The following is a 24,849-nucleotide window of genomic DNA, read 5'->3' on the forward strand; positions in this document are numbered from 1 at the left end:
GGTGGGGAGCGGGGAGCGGGGGCGGCGGGCGCGGCGGCGGCGGGGAAGTCCGGGCCCCGACTTTCGGTTAGAGCACGCGGGCTGCCGGGCGCCGCGCCCCGCCCCCGCCCCCGCCCCCGCCGGCCGCGCTTTCGGACGGTGACGCAGCCGCCCGCGTCCGCAGAAGTCGGCGCGGAAGCCGGGAAGCTCCCGGGGCCGCCGCAGCCTCCCGCCGCCCCCCACCGCCCCCGCGCCCCTCCCCCCGCGGCCCGCGCCTGCGCCTGCGTCTGCGCCTGCGCCGGGGCCGCCCGGGAGCCCCGGGGCGGGGGGGGCGCGCTCTCTGCGCGCATCCTCGCCGACGCACCTTCGGTCGGGTTCGTGGCTCCTGTCCCTGTCCTAGCGACGTGCGTGCCAGCATTAGTCACTTAGAGGTGAGGACACAGGCCCCAAAACGTCAAGTTACGTGCTTGAAGTCACACAGAAGGCAGCAAATCCAGCTCTGTCTGGACACAGCGACATCCCGTGTCTCTCGGATCAGCCCCCGGTTTGCATTCCAGGTAACAGGTGGGACGAGGGAACTGCGAGGCGGAGCCCCTCCTCTGGGGCAGCGGGGGCTGCTCTGCTTCTGGCTGCTGCTCGCTTTGGCCCAAGGTGTCGTCGAGGTATTTTTCTCCGTGCGTATCACGCAGTGAGCAAAGTCGGAAAGCGTTTCGCAGACCTTCTGCCCCTACTTTCAAACCATATGCTGGGATCCAGGACACCTAACGTAAGAGAGTTGTTGGAGGATTAAATAAGACCGTGTTTGCACGGGTGCTGGCACCTCGAGGATCCTCAGTACCTGTTAATTGTCTCTTCTTTTTGCAGCGTCCCCGGGGACATCTGGGCACCCCCCCCCCTTCTAACACTGCAGAGGGGACGCAGTCATTTTAGGTCAGTACCCTCTCGGACAGATGAGAGATTTAGTCCACTCAAGGGGAAGATCACTTACCCCCATCTCCATCTAATTAGTGACAGAAAGCGAGCTAGGGGGCCCTGTCCTTTGGAAGCGTGCAAGGGCTCTTGCCACCTCACCCGCTTTTTCCTCCCAGAAGCTCTGAGGCCAGAATGTGACTTGACTTCCTCGGAGACCTGATGACAGTGATGTGGGCAGGGACCTCCGGGAAGGAGGAAGTCAAGTCACCCGGTTCACAGCTGGCCTGTCTGCCACCCCCTCCAGAGGGACCCAGCACCTCAGGCTTGCAGCCAGCCCTACAGGCCTGGCCCTCTTTCCTGGCTAGGACTGGGCCTCTTTTGGTGGAACTACAGCCCAGTAAAAGAGAGAGAGAGAGAGAGAGAGAGAGTGTGTGTGTGTGTGCTGGGGGCAGAAGGGGGGGTGGCTTCTGGCTCAGGAGGGTCCAAATAAATGTAAATGAGGGTAGGAAGAAATATGCTGACTTTTGGATTTTTTCTTGGATGGGACAGACTCCTTCCATGGCAAATGGCTTCGGGGTCAATGCAAAATTTTGAGAGGAATTTATCTTGAATAGTGAAACATACTAATGCAAGTTTTCTAACATCATCAAGTCTTGGGGACTGTTTGGGCTTTTTAGTCAGCACTGGAGCAGCTGTTTTTCCCTTCCAAGCCTCTATTTTGTGAAATGAGGCTAAAATACCTGTGCAGCCCTTTCCCTTGGGCACCCTGGAATGCTGGGACTATGAATGGCATCTCAGAAGAGCTAGAGCTCCAAAGGGCAGTTGGACCATGAAAGGACAGGACTCTCTCCTTTGAAAACAAAGTGCTCCTTTTTTAATCACAAAAACAATTAGTATTTTTGTACAAAGTTTTGTTTTGTTTTGTTTTTCAGAATCAGAAAGAAGAAAAGGATTGAAATCCCACACCAAGGAAACCATTGTTGACAATGTATAGCCTTAAATGTAAGCAGACTGAACGGCTTTTTTCCTTGAACAGCCTTTTTTTCTTGAATAAAATATCGTGACATGCTACTAAATATTTTCCATATATGTATTAAATGGGTACTTAGTATTCCATTACGTGTTTATTTAGCTAAAGTCCAGTTGAAGGATTAAAATTGTGTCCTGGATTTTGCTATTAAAACAGCAATGAAGTGTGAGCCTTGTAGCTAAATCTTTGAGCACATTCTCAATTATTTATATAGGTAAATTTCCTAAGTGTGTTGTTTCTGGGTCCAGGAGTAAAGGTTGCTCTACAGTGACCTTTTAAGCTTGATTCTCTCTACCCTATCCCCACCCAGTGTTTTCCCAGACTTTCTGTACCATTTTTTCACCAAGAATTTATTGAACACTCATCACATGACAGCCACAGCTTGATACAGAAATGAATATTTGTAGCACAAGGTGCATAAATGTCAGAGAAAGCTTTGGGTAGTCAGATGCCCAATTTGAAGAGGGTCTTAAAAAACCCGTTGAGTTTTTTTAAAACATTCAATTTAATTAACATATAGTGTATTACTAGTTTCAGAAGTAGAATTTAGTGATTCATCAGTTACATATAACACCAAGTGCTCATTTACATCAAGTGTCCTCCTTAATGCCTATCACCCAGGTGTCCCATCCCCCCAACCCCATCCTCTCCAGCAACCCTGTTTGTTTCCTATAGTTAAGAATTTCTTATAGTGGGCACCGGTGGCTCAACGGTTTAGCACTGCCTTCAGCCCAGGGCATGATCCTGGGGACCCAGGATTGAATCCTATGTCAGGCTCCCTGCATAGAGCCTGCTACTCCCTCTGCCTGTTTCTCTCTCTCTCTCTCTCTCTCTCTGTCACTCACTCATGAATGAATGAATGAATAAATAAATAATAAATAAATAAATAAATAAATAAATCTTTAAAAAAAAAAAGAGTCTTTTATGGTTTGTCTCCTTCTCTGATTTTGCCCTGTTTTATTTTTCCTTCCCTTCCCCTATGTGCATCTGTTTTGTTTTTAAAATTCCCCATATGAATGAAATCATGTGACATTTGTCTTTCTCTGACTTATTTTGCTTGGCATAATACCCTCTAGTTCCATCCACATCTGCAATTAGCAAGATTTCATTCATTTTGATGGCTGAGTAATATTCCATTATACATATCTGTCAATGGACATCTGAGCTCTCTCCATAGTTTGCTATTTTGGGCATTGCTGTTATAAACGTTGGGCTACATTTGCCCCTTTGAATCACTATGTTTGTATCCTTTGGAAAAATACCAAGTAGTGCAATTACTGGGTCATAGGTAGCTCTATTTTTAACTTTTTGAGGAACTTCCACACTGTCTTCCAGAGTGGCAGCACCAGTTTCCATTCCCACTAACAGTGCAAGAGGGTTCCCCTTTCCCCATGTCCTCCCCAACATCTGTTGTTTCCTAAGTTAATTTTTGTCATTCTGACTGGTGTGAGGTGGTATCTCTTCTTGGTTTTGATTTATATTTCCCTGATGCTGAGTGATGTGGAGCATCTTTTCACATGCCTGTTGGCCACGTGTAGTTCTTTTTGAAGAAATATCTGTTCATGGCTTCTGCCCATTTCTTGAAAAACCAGTTGAGTTTTTCTCACCAGTGGATTTTAGGTGAGAGGAGGTTAGTGAGGAGCATTGAAAAAGAAAGAGAGGAACAATGAAAGGGTCAGGGGGAGTTTTCTGTACAGAAGCATGGTGGCCTAAGAGCCTGGTACGTGTTCATATAACTTGGGAAAATTGTGAGTTGTCTTGTGTGTTTGTACTGAGAGTAGACTTGGGAAGAATAGTGATAGAATGAGAAAAAAATTAGCCTGTTACGTTATGCTAGAAAGCTTTGACCTTATTAACACAGTAAAAAGAGAAAGTTATTTATGGAGCCTCCTAGGTCATGCTGAAATTGGATCTTCCCACTTAACCTACTGAAGAACCCTGTCTTCATTAGACCCTCAAAATCATTCTGAGGGAGAAAAAACAAAAGATCGGAAATTTTGCAAAGGAAATATCCCAAAGGAATGCAGTGGAAACTGCAAAGAACCAACCAAATTCAGGAGTAGTAAGTACTATGTCCATCATGCTGAAGAGTGTGCTGTAGTAATCATTAGTAAATTTGGTCATGAGTAACTTTCTCTTCTCTACTTTAAAGAGAATGGCCTCAGTGGTAGTCCATGCCTAGAGATTATTTCAGTCTCCTATCAGGAAAACAAATCCTAGATTAATAAATCTAAAAACACGTAGCATAGATTTTAGTATGTGAAGGCCCTTTGTAAACTGTAAAGTAGTGTTCAATGAAAGATGTATTTCTGGAAGGAGATTTAATAAAACTTTTACTTATAGACAAGGAGTCCAAAACTTCTTAAATTCTGTATCCAATCTCCTTTTGCACTGAGTTTTTAATTTCTATCATTTTTTTTTCTTAGAAGTTCTGAGACTTCTAAGACAACTCTGAATATATTGTCTCTTGTTTCTTGCTCATATCTACCAGCTTTCATTTCTTGAAACAAAGGTTCAAAGTTAAACTAATCTGTCCCCTAGCCTCTCGGCCTCCATCAGCAGGAAAAGTGATGGATCTCTGGTAAAACCTGAACTTCAGCTAAGAACATTCCTTCCCTACCCCTCACATAAGCATTGAAGAGGGAAGCCTAGGACTCTGTAAGCTCTTGAGAAGAGACCCCCTCCCACCAGAAGGGTCTTATCACCACCATCTAGCATTCCAATTCCATTTTGCCTATGTCACTGTTTATGTCAAGAAGCAGAAACTCTCAGATCATCCCTCATACACAAAACCCCCATGTGACCCTAAGGACAGTGAGATACTCTAGTATTTTATATCTCTCTCCTAGCTTTTCTCCCCACTGCCTGCCATACTATATATTTTATTAGTCTCCTTCTTCTAAAATGTAATCTCCTTAAGAGCCAGGGTATTTGTTTTGTTAGCTGCTTTGTCTTCAGAGTTTAGAATATTATCTGGCAAGTAGAAGGTATTAAAAAAAAAGAATATTTGTTGGGTGAATTAATATTAAACCTTCTTGAAACGGAAGTGAGTGGCGGGGCCGGCTGACAGTAACAGGGATGAAAGGCTGTTCGCAGAGCAAGTGAAGATGAATGCCAGAGGATTTGGATCTCAGCTAAAGGACAGTATTCCAGTTACTGAACTTTCAGCAAGTGGACCTTTTGAACAGCATGATCTTCGAAAAGGTTTTCCTTGTGTGAAAAATGAGCTATTATTGCCCAGTCATCCTCTTGAATTAACAGAAAAAATTTCCAGCTCAACCAAGATAAAATGAATTTTTCTACACTAAGAAACATCCAGGGTCTATTTGCTCCACTAAAATTACAAATGGAATTCAAGGCAGTGCAGCAGGTTCAGTGTCTTCAATTTCTTCCAAGCTCAAACCTTTCACTAGATAATTTGAGAGGTAATGATGAGACTATTGGATTTGAAGATATTCTTAATAGCCCATCACAAAGTGAACCACACTTTGGGAGAACCACACTTGATGGTGGAGTATAAACTCGGTTTACTGTGATCTGTTGTGCTGTTCATGAAAATAGAGGGGCTGCATGTTGTTTATAGTCATCTTTATTTTTTAAAAGATTTTATTTATTTATTCACGAGAGACACAGAGAGAGAGAGAGAGAGAGAGAGCCAGAGACACAGGCAGAGGGAGAAGCAGGCTCCATGCAGGGAGCCCGATGTGGGACTGGATTCCTGGTCTCCAGGATCACGCCCTGAGGCAAAGGCAGGGGCCAAACTGCTGAGCCACCCAGGGATCCCCCATTCTTCCTGCATTTTTTGAGCAGGGTGACTCCTTGTGTGTCCAGGTCCAGAGAAGTAAATAAAATTCAAAATGGCATAATAGCTAGGGACCACAGCTTTGCAGCATGAATTGTGATAGTGCCTGGAAGTTCATCCTTCCCCTAGACTTTCCCATCCCACTTAGAGGTCAAGAGGCCAAACTCCATTCCGTGCCCTGACTTCTATTCTACTGTGGCTTCACCCTGCTCTTAACCGAGGTTTATATACAAGAGAGAAAAATATCTAACTTAAAAAGATGCAGTCTTAACTCTGTTTTATTTCTTTAATACCATAGTCCATAGTATCTTATTTCTGATTCCTTTTATTATTTATAAATCTTCTCTTGAGAATATTTTCTGTTTACTGGAAGTTTTAAAGATCAGATCCTCCCAGGTTCAATGCTGCCAGCAAAGGCAGAGCGACCTTTTAACGTTACTTTAATCTTCAGGAGGGCATGAGGGTCTGAGCCTCAGCTCCTCATCTCAAATTTTTGTCAATTCTGAGAATGGGCCTTTAAGAGATGAACTCACATTGTCCAAGCTTATCATATGTATAAAATTATTTATAAATCTAGAATGTTGATATATCACATATGTGATCTTAGCAAGTTCCACTAGAAAATAAGTTCCACAAAAGGCAAAGTCAGTTCTCTGCTATATCCCCAACTGATAGTTCAGTGTGCTATGTGTTAGGTGCTCAGCAAATATTTGAATGCATGGTTTAATCCCTAATTGTCAGTTTTCTTTCTATAATTAAAGTACCATATATCTGATTGATTGTTTTGAGAATTTTGAGAGCTAATTTATAAGCATTTAGCATGGTATGTGCCACAAAGTAAGCATTCAGTAAATTTCTTATCAAAGATTACTTATCTAGGGCAGCCCCGGTGGCGGTGGCACAGTGGTTTAGCTCCGCCTGCAGCCCAGGGTGTGATCCTGGAGACCTGGGATTGAGTCCCACATCAGGTTCCTTGCATGGAGCCTGCTTCTCCTTCTGCCTGTGTCTCTGCCTCTCTCTGTGTGTGTTTGTGTCTCTCATGAATAAATAAATAAAATAAAATAAAAAAAAGAGGTAAAAGATCTGTACTATATCTGTATTTTTAAAAAATTACTTATCTATTAAGTTTTTATTTTGTTTTTTACTTATTTTACTTGAAATGAAACAACAATTATAGTTGCTACAAATATTTGTTTTACTTCGCACCCGTTTGGGGGGAAATTAGTTTGAAATATAAAAATGTGTTTTGAATACTCACTGTGTGGGTTACAAACACAATGTTTGTGCCACATAGAAACTGTTAATCCAGTGAAGGAGATAGACTTACAACATGACTGTATATAATACAAGGCTGCTTATGGAGCTATAGAAAAAGCACAGAGCTGGGTGCATCCTGAGGAAGGGGAGTCCAGCTGGCAGGAGGGTATAATGTCTGTTTGCTAACAAACTGAAGCTTATGATGAACAGGAAAGCATATTCCTGATGCATAAAAGAAAAGTGATGGTTTAGGGGTGCCTATGTGGCTCAGTCGGTGAAAGCATCCAATTCTTAGTTTTGGCTCAGGTCATAATTTCAGGATCATGGGATTGAGCCCTGCCTCAGGCTCTGCACTCAGCTCAGAGTCTGAGATTCTCCCTCTACCTCTGCCCTTCTTGGTCGTCATTTCTTTCTCTCACAAATCTTAAAAAAAAGAAAAGTGATATTTAAAAGATAGTTTAATTTTTAAAAGGTTATGGTTAATGTAAATTTTGTTTTCATTGCCTCATATTCTAATTCTTCATTTATAATCCATATAGAGTGTTGTGTGGCAACTCAGAATTAATCAGATTGTTTAATCAGTTGAAATACTGTTTTTCAAACTATTTTAGACACATTTTGATCTGTGTTCTACCAACAATAATATAGTTCTACCAAGTGACATCCTTTCATTGTATAAAAATAAAACTAAAAATTAAAAAATATACATATATATAAATATATATATTTTTGTAATTTATAATCACACTATCCTTTGGCAAGTGGAGAAGGAGATCAATAGAGGTGTAGGTGTCTCCTCCATGTGCCAAGGTACAGACATGCGTTTCCTTGTCGTCCCTTTCTGTGCAGCAGCTTTCTTTCCTGTTCCTCATTATACTGGAAATATGGCCTTCTTTGCATTTCCAGTTGTATTAGATTCCCCCCCCCCCGTTTTTTTTTTTTTTTTTGTTTGTTTTTTTTTTCAGATTTCCCCATTTTGGGAGACTTTAGCTCTTGAGCTGATTTCTAACAACCCAGTCTTTTTAGATCTTCAAATTTCTCAAGAGTAGCTGGACTTTTATGTGAAATCAGCAATTTTTAAATGTTGGCAACCAATTGAGACTTACTTGTTTTTTAAAGTGCAGAATAACAACAAAAAATCACCAAGGGCCATATATGGGCTTCAGTCTATCAGTTTATAATCTCTGTTCTAAACAGGATAAGCAATCAACCCATCAATCAACTCATGTGTGTTCTATGTATGTAATGTAGAATACATTTTGCTAGAATGCATCCATTAGATACAATACTCCCAGATTTGGAGAGAAAAGGCCAACTTTAGATTTTTAAAAAATTTTCTTTATAAATGTACGTGTCTAGGTTTTTTTGTTCGGGAAATATGGTCCCTGTACCTACAATATGAGGAAATATAGGGCATAGTCCCAGCTATCATAGATTTTTTACATTCTGTGTGGTAATAGAATGTGAGATGGACTGAAATATCAAGAGATTTAAAGAAAGAAGAACACCCTGAAATTTACTAGCTCAATCTGAGTCTGCTTTAAAGGGAACTAGCTTGGGGAGCCTGGGGAGCCACATGGCTCCATCTCTCACACCATAAGTTCCATGCTTAACCAAACCGGGGTGTCTCAGTCAGTTAAGCACCTGCCTTTGGCTCAGATCATGATCTCAAGGGTCCTGGGATGGAGCTTTGTGTTGGGCTCCCTGCTCAGCAGGAAGTCTGCTTCTCCCTCTCTTTCATTCCTGCCCCACCCCACCCCACTCGTGCTCTTTCTCTTTCTCAAATAAATAAGATCTTTAAAAAAAAAAAAAAGGAATAAGGAAGAGATAGTGTTTGTGCTTCTGTAATTGGGAAAATTCTAACCAAGCACAGTGTTGCATGACTATCCAAAGGGTGCCTTCAGTAATTATTTTGAAGGAAATACAAAAGATCAATGTCCCTTTCCTTTTGGTTTGTTCATTTCTTACAAACCAAAGGCAACCTGAAAGATTTTCTAATTTATAAAAGGCTCAACAAATGTAATCATTTTTACATAATAAAAGGAAGGGGGAAAATCCAAGTTATTAGGGGAAATATTTGAGCTGATATACTCTTGTATGTTATTCTCTTTAATTACCTTCTCATCATTAAAGGATTGCTTTTTTTAACCAACAAAAAATAAATGTGCACAGGTACATCAAGATTTTAAAATATGTATAGGCTTCTCATGTTGAAAAGTGTCACTGAAATCGACTATCTGTATTCTCCTAAAACCAAGGCTATTAAATCTATTATAGGGCATTTCACTGGCGTCTGATTGTTTGAAGGGGCTATAGGGAAACTGATGACATTAAGTAAGATAGATTATGGATCACATTCAACTCTCATCTCTCCATGGGCCTAACAGGCATATAGCTTGCATTATTGCTAATGGGAGTTTTGAGCATAAGCCTTTGTGTACTTAAGAGTTTACCATTAAAAAATCTATCAATTTCCTAATCCTTGCAGTACAATGCAAATGGGCTTTAACTTTAGGTGTGACTTGTTAATTGGTTGACAACAGCCTCATTGTAAGTGATTGACATCCAACAAGTTCTTTTTCCTTCTTTTCTGCCCCTTTTTAGTTCCAGAACCAAAAAGCATTTATCAGCAACCTAGAATAAAGACAACAGGAGGAGACCTTGGTTACTTATGTAGACTTAAAACAGCAATGCAGGAATCTAGATAGGGTTATGTTTGCAGTACTTTAGGAATTACCAGGCATAGTCACACGTATGGTGTCACACTGAATCTCACTGCAATTCTGTCTTGAGAGTAGGTTAGTCTTAGACTGGGTAGATACAATGAAATACCATAAGTTGGGTAGCTTATAAACAGTAGAAATTTATCTCTCACGGTTCTAGAGGCTGAAAATCTGAGATCAAGGTGCCAACCTGTTCAGGTCCTAATGAGAACTCTCTTCTGGGTAGCAAACTGCCAGCTTCTCATTGTGTCCTCATGGGGCAGAAACAGGGCTCTAGCCTCATGACCTAAGTATCTCCTCAAAGTCTCCCCTTCTAATGCTTTCATATTAGGGGTTAAGATTTCAACATGAATTTGGTAGGGGGGCAGGTAACACAAACATTTCATTTGTTGCAGTTGGGCCACCTATTACACCCATGTAGACTGATTATCAGAGTTACGTTCAAATTTCTTATCCAGTGTCACAAAGCTTGCACATATGAAAACCAGGACTGGAACCTCAACTTCTTTTGGCAAGAAGTCCAGTGCTTTTTGCAGGGCCCCAAATTGCTTCTCAATCTTTCAATTTCACAAGTGTTTCTTAGGGCCCATTTCATCAGATTCTAAGAATGGCAACAGTGCACGACATTACTACCTCCTCTCAGAGGACTTAGAGTTTATTTGACCAAAGTTTGGGTACATGGCTATATCATCAATTATATTTTCATGAAGTGTTTTCAGAGTGTAGAGAAAGGAGAAATTGTGGGCTGTTCATTGGGGGAAATCTCATGCAGGAGGCCTATGGGCTTTCATGGATGCTCTACAACAAATAAAGTAACTAAGGAGTTAACCCCTTTGAGCCTGTGTTGGCCACTGTGTGAGGTACCTTTTCATACTTTCCCTCATTTAGACATCATCATAATCCTCTGAAGGAGGTGTTATTACATGCCACTTTGGAGATTAAAAAAATCAGTGCTTGCAGGGGTGGAAGGCCTACTTGTCCAAGTCACTACAGTAGAGACAGAGCCAATGTTGAACATATGTTGAAACCAATGTTGAACACCAATGCCCCAACTCTTAACCACTATGGTACATGATTTTATACTCAGTAGATTTAAGAATCTGACTTTTTTACAAATGTATGTAAAAATGCATCTAGGCCTCTAAAGCAAAAAAGCAATTGGAGTTCCCCTTTTCCTTGACATGTTGGCAGACCTGTGGAACAAGAACAGAAAGGGGGGATTTATTAGGTTCCAAACTCTCACTTTATAAAACAAAGTTCTGGCCCACACAGGAATACCCTGAAGCTTCAAGATGACAGTGAAAAGGCCAAGGAGTCAGACATTCTGCCAAACTTAGCAAAACAAAACAAGAGAGTATGAGCAAAGAGGACATTAAGGGATTAGGACAATAAGGGCTGGTCCAAATCTTTTAAGGAGACCCAGCCTTCATGGCCTAATACTTGGGGGATAATCCACCAGTGGAAGTTGAGATGCCACAGCTTTGTTCTAACCCCTGACGGAGGAGATCCAGGAGAAAGCTCATCTCCCTGTATAAGTGTCTAGAGCTATCAAATAAGGTTTACCCATGCTTTCTAGAAACTTTCTTCAATGTACTTTTTATATATACATACTTACAACACAAACATATTTTTGTACTCCTTTTAAAGTCTTTCCCCTAATGCCCTACGTACTACCTCAGCAGTTTTTGTCACCACAGTAGTGGTTGGCCAGCATAGAGTGCTGGTTGGTGTGTGTTTATCCACAGGTATTGGCAAGTATACAACACGGAGGGAAAAGGCTTCAAGCAGTTGGGAGAGAGGTCGGCAACATTAGGTCACTGGACTCAAAGGCAGATAAGAAGATGCTGAGAGATTTAGTGGAGGGTTGACAAGAACAGTTTTAATTAGTTGTGCTTTTTAAAAAAAATGTGGTAAAATATATACAACACAAAATATGCCATTTTAACCATTTTTAAGTGTATGGCTCAGTGACATTAATTATTGAAAATGTTGTGTGACTACTACCATGATCTATTTCCAAAACTTTTCCATCACCCCAAACAGAAACTCCATATCCATCAAGCCAAAATGTCCCATTCCTCCTTCCTCCAGCCCCTGATAAACTCATGCGCTTTCTGCCCCTATGAATTCATCTATTTTAGAAATCGTATGAATATATGGAATATAGGAATATATGACTTCATATATATTCCTATATTTCACACAATATCTGTCCCACTGTGACTGGCTTCTTTCGAGGTTCATCCACGTTGTAGCATATCAGAACTTGATGTCAGAACTGTAGTATTAGAACTTCATACCATTTCATGGCTGAATATTCTATTGTATGTAGCTACCACATTTTGTTTATCCATTTATTTGCTGATAGACACTTGGATTATTTCTACCTTCCAGCTATTGTAAATAAAGCTGCAATGAACCCTGGCTTACAAGTGTCTGTTTGAATCCTTCTTTTCAATTCTTTTGTGTATGTATATATATCAGGAGTGGAATTGCTGGGTCATGGATAATTCTATGTGTAACTTTTTGAGAAACTACTTTCCACAGGGACAGCACCATTTTACATTCCCACCAGCAGGGGATGAGGGTTCCAGTCTCTCCGTATCCATGCCAATACTGGTTAATTCCGTTTTCTTTTTATAGCCATCCTTGTAGGTGTGAAGCGGTATCTCATTGTGGTTTTGAGTTGTATTTCCTAATGACTAATGACATTGAGCATTTTTAATGCAAGTACTGACCATTTGTATATCTTCTTTGGATAAATGTCTATTCAAGTACTTTGCTCATTTGTTAATTGAGTTGTTTGTTTTAGGTTGAGCTGTAGGAGTTCTTAGGTATGTTGCATATTAAACCCTTATCAGATATATGATTCGCAAATATTTTCTCCCATTCCGTGGGTTGTCTTTTCACTTTTTAAAAATATTAGCACAATTTTACTTCAACTTTTTTTCTGCTTATAAAAAAACTTCTGACCAAGCTGATATGTAAAAGGCTAACAGCTGTTGTCTAAAGGCAATGTGGAAGCCATGAGGCTGTCCCTTAGACATGAGGCACTGTGTAAAATCTCCCCCACACTGGGGCCCAAGGCAGGTGAAGGGGGTAGAACTCTACCTTTAGGGTTGGTGGCCCCAGCCAGGAGCCCAGGTTCCCCCTCCCTTGTCCAAATCCCCGTTTTGTGGTAGATGGGACTCTGCCAAGCTGACAGCTTGGAACTCCCAAGCTGCTTGAATGTTTGGGTGTGTTAGGGGAAAATGCTGTGGTTTCAAGATGGCCCACGTGCCAGCCCTCAGAGAACCTCAGCCAGTACCCTCTTCCCACTTTAGAGAGCCGACCTCCTGTCTGGCTGGGGCCTGGCTGGGCCTTAGAATGGGAAGCAGCCTTTCACCTCAGCATCCTTCCCTCTCATCACAACCCCCATGCCCTGGAATTTTTGGTGTCATGGGCCTCATGTAATGTCAGGTGCTGCGGAAGCCTACCAATACCTCTGAGGCAGACAGTGAGGGGTGGCCCCTGACCCCTGGAGCTCTGGGATGCCTATACATTATGTTTATTTCCAGACTGTGGTCCACTGCAGGGAGAGGTGGGTCAAGCAAGGTGCTGGGAGCCTCAACCCTGTAGTGTGTGTATGTGGCAGAGAGGAAGTTGAAGGATAGAAGGAGGGACAAGGAATCATGAGGACAGGGTCGGGGCTGAGTGAGAGTGAGGAAGGAACTTGCCCTGAATGTTGCCGCTGTGGCCCATCTGAAACAGAACTCTGTTCCAAGGGAGACCCTTTGGATCAGCTCAGCTGAGTAACCACCCAGGGCATGGGTAGGCTAGGCTGAACTTGGGCCACAGTATTGAAGAATGATTGTGCAGGGGTCCTGGGTACAGACAGGGTGTGGTGATATCTGGGCTCTGCATGATGCCAGCGCCTGGCCAACAGAAGGTAAAGCAGCACTCTTTGGAGTGGCCCATGGGGTCCAGGTTGGACAGGCAGGCAGACTGGTTTATGGACAGGAGCAGCACTGTCCACTTTTGGGGGTGGTAGGTGGTTCCAGATCATCTATTATTCACGAAGCCCTAGCTATAGTCCAAAGCTTCAGGATTTTTTTTCCCCTCTATCAGAAGCAAGTGCAGTGTTCATTCCTTAGTTCCTTTAGCTTTGGCTGTAGCAGGATGTCCTTCTCGGTCCAATCGGCAAAGAGCATTTGGCATATGGTGTGGTTGTCCAGGTCCTTCATAATGTTATGGTTCACCTACAGCATCTGACTGATGCCCATTCCTCCCATGGTCACACCAATAGACTTCACCATCTTGATGACAGGGTTGGATTTCTTGTCTGGACAGATGGCAAACTTCCCTTTGCCTGGGTAGACTAGCAGCCAGTTTGAGCCCTGGAACTCACTCAATGATGTCTCTAATCTTCTCGTTTTCTGGGTCCTGGGACATTTTCCCTCTAGTGGGAAACTTGGGATGGATGCCTTTGAAGAAATGCTTGATGACCAAATCCACTAAGCCCTTGTCATGGCTGGAGATAAGTATACAGCACAAATGACCAGGTTTTTTTTTTTTAATTATTTTTTTAAGATTTTATTTATTTATTCATGAGAGACACGGAGAGAGAGAGAGGCAGAGACACAGGCAGAGGGAGAAGCAGGCTCTATTCAGGGAGCCTGACGTGGGACTTGATCCTGGGTCTCCAGGATCACACCCTGGGCCGAAGGCAGCACTAAACTGCTGAGCCACCTGGGCTGCCTGGTTTTGGTGGATTTGAATCAACAAGTAGATATGCTGGCCAATGGGAAGGCCTAGAATGTGATGGGACCATAGCAACATGAAGCAGAACCACTGGGTACTATGGCCAGTGTTCTTATTGATGAGCCACAGTGGATACTTGATGTCCAGGTTTCTAAGGGTTATGGCTGGGGCCCAGTACTGGATAGCTGGGAAGGCTGTAGAGGAACCAGACTGAAGAGAGCTCCACATGCTCCCTATGCTCAGCTGGGCCCTGTGGTAGTGGCTGCTGCCCAGGCCAAGTTGGGCTGCCTCTTTTCACTTTTATAATAATGTCCTTTGATGCACAGTTTTTAAAAAGTTTTTAATTTTAAGTCCAATTTAACTATTTTTTCTCTTTTCTTGCTCATACTTTTGATGTCATATCTAAGAATCCATTGCCAAACCCAGGATCACTAAGATTTACCCCTATATTTTCTTCTAAGAGTTCTTTGGTTCCATTTTGAGTTATTTTTTATATGTGATATGAAGTAGGGATCCAACTCCATTCTTCTGCATGGGGAAATCCAGTTATGCCAACATTTTCTTCTGAAAAGACTAATCTGGGATCCCTGGGTGGCGCAGCGGTTTGGCGCCTGCCTTTGGCCCAGGGCGCGATCCTGGAGACTCCGGATCGAATCCCACGTCGGGCTCCCTGCATGGAGCCTGCTTCTCCCTCTGCCTGTGTCTCTGCCTCTCTCTCTCTCTCTGTGACTATCATGAATAAATAAATAAAATCTTAAAAAAAAAAAAAAATAAAGTACTTGTAAGGGCAGCCTGGGAGGCTCAACAACTAAACTCCGTGGAACATTAAGTCCCTATATCCAAACCCATTAAAAAAAAAAAAAAAAAAAAAAAGATAACAATGAAGTTTGCTGCATCAATCTCTTCCTTTGATGAGCAATTTCTTTTTAGCATGTGATGCTGTTTGATAACATTTTATCCACAGGATTTTTTTCTTTGAAAATTGGAGTCCATTCTCTGTTACTGCTTTATCGTTTCTTAGGGGGAAAGCTTTCAGTCTTTTATTACTCTGGGTTTTTCATAAATGCCCTTTATCATGTTAGAAAAATTCCCTTTTATTTCTAGTTTTCTGAGTGTTTTTATCACAAAAGACTGTTGGATGTTGCCAAATGCCTTTTTTTTTTTTTTTTTTTTTGCAACAACAAGCTAGGAAATGATCCTAGGTCTTTGGTTTTGTTCTTGTTTTTGTTTGTTTGTTTTTACCTTCGTTCTAGTAATGTAGTTTATTACATTGATTTTCTTATGTTGAACTACTCTTGTATTCCTGAGATAAATCCCGCCTGGTCATGGTAGATAATCCTTTTAATATGCTGTTGGATTTGATTTCCAAGTATTTTGTTGAGTATTTTTGCATCCATAAGGCTTATTGACCTGTAATTTTCTTTCCTTGTGATGTCTTTATCTGCCTTTGCTATCAGGATAATGCTGGTCTTATAAAATGAATTAGGAAGTTGTTTTCTCCATCATAATTAAGTGCATCAACTTTGGAGGCAGATGGTGTGAATTTTAATCCTGCCTCTGCTACCAAAAAGTTTGTGGTAAGTTATTTTGTTACTTACCCTGTCTAAACTTAATTTTGCATTCTGTAAAATGAGAGTGTTAGGAGAATTAATTGGGTTCATTCATTGTAAAGCCAGTGGTGTGCTGGTAAATGTTTAACAACTAGCTCTCAGAGGATGTGGAAGTGGGAAACCTTGATTGGTAGTGCTTGCCAATTTCCATAGCGTAACTACTGCAGTGACTGATTTTAAGGTGCCAATGTGAAATCATCTAATATGGAGTCATGGAGACATGCATACAGCCTGTTCTCATGTGCCAGGCTGACTCCAGCACATCACTTTTTAAAAAATAAAGTATGAAGTACATAATAAGTGATCAATGAATAAATATCATTTTCAGTTGCCTTTAACAACAAGAAAAAAATAAAATGAAAAAAGGATGATTCCTGAAAAATCAAGGTATATAACCTCTCTCTATATTGCCTTATGTTCTAAAATATTTTATATTCTAGGTATTTTGAAATGTTATCCTCAGATGGTCTATCCTCTGTGGGAATCACATTTCATACCCACTTTCCCTCTTTAGATCTTGCATCATTGTTTACAGTGAACATAATCACAGGGATGATGGTCCTTGCCCACAAGTCTATTTGCCCTGCTGGCAGCTGACCACACCTGGAAGGACGTGTTGCTCCTAACTGTTTAACCTTGAAGACAGCAGGAAAACTTAGAGACATCATCCTGCCTTGGCTTCCTGGTTGCTAAAGTGTTCTGCTTGATATTGGCCCTGCCAGGAGCCACCAGCCAGTCCTGCTTTCCTAAAAGACACACACAGATTGCCCAACCAGCTCCATTAGGCAAATGACTCTGCAAACGTCATGTCCTCTATACCTGTGCTCAAACCTGGGTTTAAGAAAATCTATGAAGCAAACAAAGACTATCTTACCCTGTCTCCTGGGTACCAGGTCTTAATCTCTTGACCAAATCACTGTGTTGTTCCCATATTCCTTATCCATCCATCCATCCATCCATCCATCCATCCATCCATCCATCCAAGACTTACCGATGTCTGTGGCTGCAAATACAAAGATGCTATATGGCTCTAGTGTCTGTATTCACAGCCTGGGATGGGGTTGGGTAAAGTGGAGATAGAAATGCAAATGAATAGTGGGAATAAGGTATAGTAAGAAAAAGTACAAAAGTACATGTGAAGTGCTCTGTGAAACTAAAGGATGGTTCTTACTTGCCTCAGGGAGCTAAGAAGGTTTTTGCAGGGTGTGTGCAGGTAACCAAAGGGTAAAGCAGAGGTTTGGGGCCAGATTTTGATGGGCTTTGTGTGCTCTACTGTGATGCTGAACTTGATCCTCCAGCCACAGGGAGGCTATTTCCTTTCCTCTTCTACTGCCCTGCATCTTAGGACTTCAAGGCTCTGGTCCATGCTAATAAAATAATAACTAGCTTTTTTAGGGCTTACAATGTGCCAGATACTGTACTCAGTGCTTTGAATTCATTATTTAACTTAATCTTCACAACAACCTTAGAAGACAGAAAACCTCATTATCTGCATTTTAGAGATGAGAAAACCGGGATTTAAACCTCAAAGTCTTAAAACTAGGAAGAGGCAGAGCTAAGACCTAGTTCTGATTCTCAGCCAAGACTGTGCTCCTAGAAACAAAAGCCAGTAGGACTTGGTGTAGTTGAGGGATTAGGAAGAGTGGATCCATCTCCCCAAACCAGCCTCTGAAACTTCCCCACATTTTTAAAATGTTCATACTTTAAACCCTCTTACCTCCTACATGGGCTGATGGCAACAATCTGAAAACATCTCGTTTAGGAGACAGTCATGGTTATTGTGGAGCAGGGCTTCATATGATGTTGATGGCAGGGTCAACTTACCTCCAAGACTGTGGTTGTTTCTGGGGTGATGTTGAATTAATGATTAGTCTGCTCATGTATAAGTCAGTTAATGCCCCTCCCAAATAATGTAATGTGTTAACCCAATTAAAAACACCTGTACAACTAAACTGAAGGTCAGAACTGTCAACTCCCATTTTACATTCTGTAAAAGGAAGCAGGAATTCTATTTAACCCTTCTTGCCAGTGTTAGACTTATATATTAACTATATATTAAATATGTACATATATAATTTAATTTAATGTTGATATCAACTCTGTAAAATTGTGTGTACAAATGAGTGACCTGAAGCTCAGAAAGGTAAAACCACTTGTTCAAGGTCATGGAGTCAATTTTCTTTCTACTACTCAAGACTCTCTAACATTGGGGTGGTCTTTAGTTTGTATCCTATCAAATAACTGCCCTTCAGGGTGCCTAGATGGCTCAGTTGGTTAAGTGTCTATCTGCTCCTCAGGTCATGATCCCAGGGTCCTGGGATTGAGCCCCACATCGGGCTCTCTGCTCAGTTCCCTCTCCCTCTGTGGCTCTTTCTCCCAAGTAAATGAATTTAAAAATCTTTAAAAAAAAAGACACAAACAACTGCTCTTTTTTTTTTTTTTAAGATTTTATTTATTTATTCATGGAGACACACAGAGAGAAAGGCAGAGACCTAGGCAGAGGGAGAAGCAGGCTTCATGCAGGGAGCCTGATGTGGGACTCGATCCCGGATTCCGGGATCATGGCCTGAGCCAAAGGCAGAGGCTCAACCACTGAGCCACCCGGGTGCCCCTGCTCTTTTTTTTAATAACGAGGATTTGAATGTCCTTAAAGGAGCATTATTATTTTAGAAATGTGGTGTAGTGAAAAGAGCAGGAGCTTTGATGCCAGATATTCCTGTGTTAAGATTCTAGTGCCTGCTCTTGAAGTGGTGTGACCTTTGGCAGATCACCTGATCTCACCTGAAAAGATGATTGTGAGAATTGCAGCAGATGGCGGGCCCCTGGAATACGTCAGTACAGGTTAGTTCTTTCCAGCTCCTCCTCGGTGTAACATGAATAGACAGCTCCAGCCAACTCAAGCAAATTGGTTACATACTTAATGCATTTTTACAGGTATGTAAATTTATTTTAATTGAAACAAATTCCTGCTATATGATATTCTGGGGGGAATTTTGGGGAAGGTATTGTGAAGCTAGGCAAATTATACAGCTCCCAGACCAGTCAGGGAGGCTCATGACTCAAGAGAATTTTGGGGGAGAAAACAGAAATGATGCTGTGTTGGAGCCACAAAATATCTGGGCAGAGACATGACACAGGGACAGATGGAATGAGAAATAGCAATAGAAGGCAGCAGACACAGATTTCCCAAGACTGATGGTTGTAGTACACACTGTATGAATGTGTGTGTGTGGGAGAGACCAGTTGGAAAGGGTCAAGGAACCCATCATGACCCCCCTCCTGCCTTCTCTCCTGCTCTGTCCCCCCATAGCACTTTCGGTTTCTCTTAGAGTAACCAGTGTACTTATCTCTTTGTAACAAGGTGGAGAGAATATAATTGTCTCTTAAGAGCTGGAGCCAAAATTCCACTTGGGGCTAGAAGCACCGAGGTTTGGAAAATTGGGTATAACCGAATTGGTTGCAGAGCCTGAGGCAAAATGTCATGACTTGAGGATATGGATGTTAGAGGAAGGTCCAGTTGCTGTGGGTACTGTGCAATTTTGGGGGGTAATCTGGGATGGAGAGTGTGTGGGAAAGAGAGGAGGGAGGGCAGAGGGCAAAGAGAGAGAGAGAGAGCAGCTAGCAGCATAGCTGAACTGTGATTCCTCCCTGCCATTCCCTACATCTCCAGCAATGACCATCAAAGTCAGGTTGCTTTGTGTGAGTGCCTTTGATGGGAAAACCGGGAAGGGGCAGAGTTTCATTTCAACATTGTGCAGAACATATTAGATGTGAGGAAGTGGAAGTGTCCTTTGAGTATCATCCAGCTCTGGAAAGGGCTGTATACTTCCATAGGCCAGTGTTAAGGGTTGGGGATTCAAACCAAGTTTACCCAGATCTTTGCGAGCCAAAGGAGCCTCAGCTGACCTCTGAGTTATATCTCTGATTTCTTTCTCTTTCTTTCTTCACCTTTCCCTCCCCACCAACATATACCCCGTACAGTACTTCACATAGAGTAGGCACCCAGCTCTATTCAGTTGTGCTGAATCATATAAATATTCTGTGTGGTTTCTGCTGTTATGGTATGTAAAATTGAGTAAAGACAACACACACAGATATATTTCACACATAAGAATAAACCTAATCCTAAAAATTCTGGGAAGGATATAAATACCATCTAAATAGGCTTATCACTTTCCCATCTCTTTGTTTTTTGGTAACATTCAAGGTTCAATTCACATTTTACCCTTCAGGAAGGTTACCTGGATTTTCTTTTTCCTTTTTTTTTTTTTTTTTTTTTTTTTAATTTACCTGGATTTTCGGTGATGTTTCCTATCTCTGAAATCTTATGCCATTACCCTTCTGTGTCAGCCACTTGACACTTGATCATTTATTTTTAGGGTGGATGTTTTGCCTTTTCTTCTAAAAAGCAGTCTCTGAGGACCACTCTTGCTAAGGGCTGAGTATACTATTCTATACACATAGTTGTTCGGTTGATTGTTACTTATTGTGTGTTTCTTGCATCATATTCTCAGAAACTTCAAAATTTAGTAAGTACTTGGCATATACTGGTACTGAATAAAATATTGTTCAATTGAGTTAAATCATTGGGTGCCACAGACCTCTGAGAATCTATGAGTCCTAGATACCAATCTCCTGCCAGAATAATAGAAAATTAGAACTTGGGGAGAGATGAAATCTAGTTCTTGTTAAGCTTTATTTTCCTATTGCTTTTAAGTATGTAATTTAGGCTTTCCACCCAAAACCCAAATATGATTTATTGGCCAATCACTTTTACATGGATACTATGAGGTTAAAAAATAAAGATGCACAGAATTTTGATGCTGACAGACATCATAAAAATCATGTGCTCTAACCCAGGAGAAGTACAAGCTCAGAGAGGTTAAACAGACTGCCTTATGTTTTCTTGGCCTGTCACAGAGCTCACTGAGCATTCAGGTCCCATGCTTTCTGGTACAGTGGCCTTTCCAGGCTCTAAGCTTGGCTGTCAGAATAGTGCTTTCATTATTAATGCAGTATACTAAGTCCCTGGTGTAGAATAAGCCTCATTATTAAAGCTAGTAAGTAAAAAAAAAAAAAAAAAAAAAAAAAAAAAAAAGGCTCGTAAGTCAGTCCAAAGCAATCTGATATTCCTGTAAAACTGAATAGATTTTGAAGTAAAGAATCCTAGAGTTCACTGCCTTCCAATGGGGCTATCCTTTCATTTATCCTATGTATATATATATCTCCCATAAATGAACACTTCTGTATGAATATTCATTATAATAGTTTTATTGATTCTGTTATAGTGCTGTTAATTACATGAACCACAAAAGCCTTCAGTTAGATTAAGCCATAATAAATAAGATTAGTAATACTCTGCTCTGTATATTGAGTGTTTTTATAATAAATGGATGTTCATCTTTTCAGAAATTACTACATTGATATCTTATATCAGATATCTGACTTTTTTAGTAAAAAAACTTGAGTGTCTTCTAACTATTGTTACTAACTATGATTATTCATCCTTATGATAACCCTATCAAGTGGACATTATGATTTTCCTCACTTACAGGTGAGGAAGAAATTAAAGCTCCTAGAAATTTGGTCTCTTGACCGAGATCTCACAGTAGGGGAGGCCAAGATTGAATGAGATAATATATATGTACTTAGCACAGTGATCGATGGATAGTGGGTTGAATAAATGCAATTGAAAGAGTCAGTGTGAAGTGAGAAGAAAGATGAAGCTGTTTTGAAGATGGCATGTAAGGTATATAATTCCTATGTATAAAACATGTATGACCCATGGGTGGCTCAGTCAGTTAAATGGCCCATGGGTGGCTCAGTCGGTTGAATGCCTGACTCTTGGTTTCAGCTCAGGTTGTGATCTCAGGGTTGTGAGATGAGCCCTGTCTAGCTCCACGCTGAGTCTGCTTGAGATTCTCTCCTTCCCTTCTACCCAACCCTCTCTACTCTGCAGGCTCTCTCGCTCTCTCTCTAAAATAAATAAATAAGTCTTTAAGAAAAAAAACAAACATATAAGACTAAAATTTGATTCTGAGCTTCCTAACAATCAACAGGAGAAACACGATCAATTATATAAGTGATAAGTAACCTTGCCCAAAAAAGTATAACTATCTGGATCTCAGACCTAAGGGCCTTTTTTTTTCTTTTTTTCTTTTTCTTTGCTTTCTTCTTCTTTTTTATTTTTATTTTTTAATGTTTAAAAAAGATTTTATTTATTTATTCATGAGAGACACACAGAGAGAGAAGTAGAGATACAGGCAGAGGGAGAAGCAGGCTCCATGCAGGGAGTCTGATGTGGGACTCGATTCCTGGTCTCCAGGATCACGCCCTGGGCCAAAGGCAGGCGCTAAACTGCTGAGCCACCCAGGAATCCCTTTTTTCTTTTTCTAAAGACACATGTTTAACACCCTGGCAAGGATCTGAGAGGATGAGGCAAACTTAGCATAGAATACATGGGATGGCTGTTTGAAGCCTGGAAGAAGTAATGGCCAAAGCTGAGTGAAGTGGAGATGCCCTGGCAGAAGGCAGAGGAGGGGTTAAGAAGTGGAGGGAAGGGGCATGCTAGAGTGGAAATACTATGTAAGGCCAGAAGCCCCAAGAGGATTATGTTTCATGAGAGGCTCAAAGGACATACAATTCACCAGGACCGTTTAGAATGCACTGCAGAGAAAGCTGTCCATATATCACCAAGGAGTCACTTCTGACAGTCTGGGCTTGAAGTAGGAGAGTGGACCTGAGGCTGGACTCCTTAATAGCCATGGACATGTTGGAGCTCCTCCTAAGGAACAGAGAGAGGCCAATTGGAAGTGCTGAACTACCAGAATCCATGAGGCCACAGTACTATAATAACCAGTAGAGACAAAGCAGCAGCCACAGGGGCTTGGTCAGCAGAGATACAGCGGAGGGTTAACAATTCATAGTATCCCAAAGGGCAAATATGTAGACAATGAAGGTACTACATAAAATCTAAAAAACAGAGGGCCTGTGATCACGTGGTCCCCTGGTCGCATACATTACATATGACACCACCATCTAGAGCAGTGGACCTCATAGAGTGCTGGGAGGCCTTGGAAAGGCACATCTGAAATGACAGATCAGAGGCAACTGAGAGACCAATTGTCTTCCCGTAAGATAGGCTTTACATCAGAGACCTTTGTATGACAGTGTGTCCACACCTAGGAACCAAGGAATTGGAGCAGGAGTGGTGCCATTTACCATCACTCCTAATGACTCACTGGGGAACTTTGTCCACATTCTAAATTATAGCTGTTGCCATGGCCCTTTGGATTCCTTGTCTCCAGAGACCAGCAGGGGTAAAAGGGTCATCATCATAGCAGGGAGAATCCATCCTCATCAGCAGGAGGAGTACCTTTTACAAACACAGCTAGGGAGGAACATGAGTGGAATCCAGGAGAACACAGGGGCCTCTCCTGGCACTCAGTTACCCCATTGGAACTGTGACAGGAAGCGTATAGCAATCCCGGCCTGAGAAGGGTGTGACTGCAAAGGGCTCAGACTCCTAGGGAATGAAGATTTGGGTCACTTCAACAGGTAAACCACCAGAACCTGCCAAAGTAATAGCTAAGCATGAGAGGAATTTAGAATGGACGGAAGAGAAAACAAAAAACCATAAAGAATGGACAGAAGGAGAGGATGTGAACCAGCTATGGCTCTGAGACCAATGGTGGTGACCTGGCCATAGTCTGCCTCATTAACCATCTTTTCTAAATTTCCCTGCAGAAAGACAGGTCCACAAACCTGTGGAAGTCCTGCTCCCTGAACCTGCTATAGAAGTGGACCTGAGCAGTGCAGTGGGTAGAATGCAGCCGCCATGAAAGTGCACGGCTCCAATCTCCTCCTTGAAGGGAGCATGACTAATGGCAGTTCAGCTATTTCCTGTCTGCATGCATTACTAGGTTTGTGCAGGGACTGGACTTCCCATGCCAATGACTGAGCATGCAAGCATACGAAGGCAGGCCAGTTCCAGTGAGTGGTGGCCACTTTGGCTTGAAGACTTCTCAGTGGCTTACTGAGGTTTTCCTGGAAATGTGCTCTTTCTATTCCTTCCTCCCATTCCCCCTCTTTTCTTCCATAGATATTGGAGCTGCATGGTCTGGAGGCTTCCCTCACTTTCACTTGCCTTCTCCCCCTCTATAGGCATTTCCCCAATAAATCTCTTGCTTATCTAATCCTGTCTTACTTGTTTCTTGAAGGACCTAAACTTATGTATGCTCCCCAGTTAGTGACTGGTAATTAAGTGCAGTCCATGCACCATAATGTAGGTAAAACAGTGAGTTTGTATATGCCTTCTTAGTCAATCTTCATAATCATTTATTAGGATAAATGGGCTGGGTCCTGTTATTCCAATTTTACATATGAGGAAACTGAGGATTAATTTAGGAACTTGCCTGGGGTATACAGCTAGTAACTGGTAGAGCCGAGCTGAAATTCAAACTTAGGTCTGTATTACTCCAAAGTCACCTTTACTACTCAGCTATGGGACAGCTGGGTAAAGAGCAGAGTTGACATTTTAAGAGAGTTGAAGTCTGTAAGGAAGGAGTGAGCTGAGAAAGTTCTCCAAATTACATCAAGGTATATCCCAAGAAATAATTTTTTAAAAAGATTTTATTTATTTATTCATGAGAGACATACAGAGAGGCAGAGACATAGGCAGAAGGAGAAGCAGGCTCCCTGCAGGGAGCCTGATGTGGGACTCCATCCTAGGATTCTGGGATCACACTCTGAGTGGAAGGCAGACACTCAACTGCTGAGCCACTCAACCATTGGGAC

At 41.8% G+C, this 24,849-nt stretch overlaps 1 protein-coding gene and 1 pseudogene across 1 annotated transcript in view; both read left to right on the forward strand.

The window, feature by feature from the left end:
* The first annotated feature begins 307 nt into the window (after nucleotides 1-307).
* JAK1 (Janus kinase 1) overlaps nucleotides 308-24,849 on the forward strand; it is a 156,877-nt gene continuing 132,335 nt past the window's right edge. Inside the window, 5 exon segments of the mRNA NM_001287126.1 lie at nucleotides 308-410; nucleotides 537-745; nucleotides 844-909; nucleotides 1,824-1,893; nucleotides 18,780-18,894. The gene's annotated coding sequence lies outside the window, so the exon portion shown is untranslated.
* LOC106558824 lies at nucleotides 3,390-5,457 on the forward strand (annotated as a pseudogene).

Source organism: Canis lupus, chromosome 5 (genome assembly GCF_011100685.1).
Source record: "Canis lupus familiaris isolate Mischka breed German Shepherd chromosome 5, alternate assembly UU_Cfam_GSD_1.0, whole genome shotgun sequence".
Taxonomy (NCBI): Eukaryota; Metazoa; Chordata; class Mammalia; order Carnivora; family Canidae; genus Canis; species Canis lupus.